Source organism: Telmatherina bonti (genome assembly GCF_933228915.1).
Source record: "Telmatherina bonti genome assembly, chromosome: 16".
NCBI classification, from domain to species: domain Eukaryota; kingdom Metazoa; phylum Chordata; class Actinopteri; order Atheriniformes; family Telmatherinidae; genus Telmatherina; species Telmatherina bonti.
Genome location: NC_136614.1, coordinates 7,058,556 through 7,061,953, shown reverse-complemented (window position 1 = coordinate 7,061,953; position 3,398 = coordinate 7,058,556).

Here is a 3,398-nt window from a genome sequence, read left to right as displayed (position 1 = left end):
TCAGTACCATGACCTTTTGTGACAAATATGATCTTATGACATTTTTGACACAATACTGTGTTGTGACACATGTGAGAGCAACATTTTTTGACATAGAAGATGTGGACGTTTTTGGACACATACTACACTATACTACACTATAACATTTGTTGACAATACTGTTGACATACTGGACTATGTCATTTGTTGACACATTCAATACTGTGTCGTGACACATACAATATTATGACATTTTTTGACATACTATACTATGATATTTTGTGACACATAACATATATAACATTTATTTACACATACATTACAATGCCATAACACATACTATACTATAACCTTTTTGACACATACAGTACTATGAGATTTTTGACACACATTATACTATAACACTTATTGGCACATACAATACTGTGATTTGACACAACAATACTATGACATTTGATGACACATACTAAACTATAACACTGACACGTGCAATACTGTATTGTGACACAAACAATACTATAACACTTTTTTGACGAATACAATACTGTTGTGACACATACTATACTGTGACATTTTTTAACATATACTATAACATTTACCGACACATACAACACTATGTTGTGACACATACAATACAATGACTTTTTTGACAAGTACAATACTGTTACGACACACAATGCTACAACATTTTTTTTTAACCTGGATGGCATTACTTTAGCTTCCAGTGCTACAGTGAGAAACCTTGGAGTAATATTTGACCCTGACCTGTCCTTTGGCCCACATATTAAGCAGGTTACTAAAACAGCCTTCTTTCATTTACGTAATATAGCCAAAATTAGGGACATTCTGTCTCAGAGTGATGCAGAAAAACTGGTTCACGCTTTTGTTACTTCGAGACTAGATTACTGTAACTCTCTATTACTGGGCTGTCCTAAATATGCCCTGAAAAGCCTTCAGCTGATCCAGAATTCTGCAGCCAGAGTCCTGACCAGAACCAGCAGGAGAGATCATATTTCTCCAGTTTTAGCCTCTCTTCATTGGCTGCCTGTTGAATCTAGAATAGAATTTAAAATCCTTCTCCTTACATATAAAGCCCTCCACAACCAGGCACCACTATATATCAAAGACCTCATAGTTCCTTATATACCAAGCAGAGTACTTCGTTCGCAGACTGCAGGCTTACTTGTGGTTCCTAGAGTCTCAAAGAGCCGAGCAGGAGGCAGAGCCTTTGGTTATCAGGCCCCTCTCTTATGGAATAAGCTCCCAGTTAGTGTTAGGGAAGCAGACACCCTCCCCACCTTTAAGACTAGGCTGAAGACTTATCTTTTTGATAAGTCCTATAGCTAGGGATGGTTAGCATCCCTTAATTATGCTGCTATAGGTTTAGACTGCTGAGGGACATTTCCTGATACACTGAGCTTCTTTCTCTTTATCTCTCTCCTTTATCCCCCCCAATAACAGTGTAGCATCATTAACATGTATGTCTCCTGTCTCAGCAGGTCTCCCTGTCCGGGAGTAGCAGTTCCTGTTGTCTGTTGTCTAGTGTGCTTGCTCAGGATGGGAGATTGAGCTGGACCTCCAACTCAATTTGTTGGTTTCCTTATATAGGCTGTTATGAATTGGCCTTCATTATGTTTTCCTCTCTGTCTGTAAAGCGTCTTGAGATGGCATTGCCGTGATTTGACACTATATCAATAAAGTTTAATTGAATTGCATTGAATTGAATTGAATACTATGGACACTTACAATATTATGACCTTGATGACACAATACTGTTGTGACACATAGTACACTAACATTTTTTAACATACAACATTTAGATGTTTTTGACACATACTATACTATGACATTTGTTGACATATACAATACTGTGTTGTGACACATACAATACCATGACAGTTTTTGACACATCCTATACTATGACATTTTTTGACATATACTATATTATAACATTTATTGACACATGCAATACTATGCCATGACACATACAATACGACAGGGGTAAGCAACTGTGGTCCTCGAGTGCCACAGTCCTGCAAATGTTCAGAGTTTCTCTGCTGCAACACACTTGGCTCATATCAGACCTAATTAGCAGACTTGTGCAGAGCTTGACATCAAACTCTGCACAAGTCTGCTAATTAGCCACTGATTTGAATCAGGTGTGTGGCAGCAGGGAAACTCCTAACATTTGCATACAATACTATGACATTTTTTGTAACAGTTATTGGCACATACAATACTGTGTTATGACTTATATGGTACTATGACATTTGATGACACATACTACACTATAACATTTATTGACACGTACAATACTGTGTTGTGACACCAACAATACTATGACATTTTTGACACATACAACACCGTCGTGACACATACTATGATATGACATATTTACTAATGCAACACTGTGTCATGACACATACAATTCCATGACATTTTTGACACAATACTGTGTTGTGACACATAATATACTAGCATTTTTGACACATAGAATACTATGAAATCTTGACACATAAATTACTTTCAACAATTTTATACACATACAACACTGTCATGACACATACTATACTAAAACCTTTTTTGACACATACAATACTTTGACATTTGACACATCTAAAACCGGACATTTTTTACACATTAGTACTATGACACATCAATACTATGACATTTTTTACAAATACAACACTGTCATGACACATACTATACTTCGACCTTTTTTTAACACATACAGTACCATGCGATTTTTGACACAATACTATGTCATGACACATAATATACTATGACATCTTCAACACATTCAATCGCATGACTTTTTTTTTTTTTTTACATATACTACAATGTGACATTTTTTGACATATGCTGTACTATGAAATCTTTTGACACATGCAATACTGTATCCACAAGTTTTAACACATACAACACTATTATGTCACATAATGTACTATTGAGGGTATTTTTTGTAACATACAGTTCTATGACCTTTTTTTTTTTTTAACCATACAACACTGTGTAGTGACACATACTTTACTATGATATTTTTTTACACATTCAATACTGACATTTTTTGACACATACAAGACTGACTTTTTTCTTTTCTTTTTTTTTTTTTTTTTACAAATGCAATCCTGTACCTTGACACATACTATACTATGACATTTTTTGACACATACTGTAATGTGACATTTTTGACACATACAATACTGTCAACAATTTTTTTATACATACAACACTGTCTCATGACACATACTATACTATGAGCTTTTTGACAAATACAACACTGACATTTTTTACATAATACTGTGTCGTGAAATATACTAAGATATTTCTGACAAATACAATACTGTGTTGTGACACATACAATACTATGACATTTTCAACAAATACAATAGTGTTGTGACATATACAATACTATGACA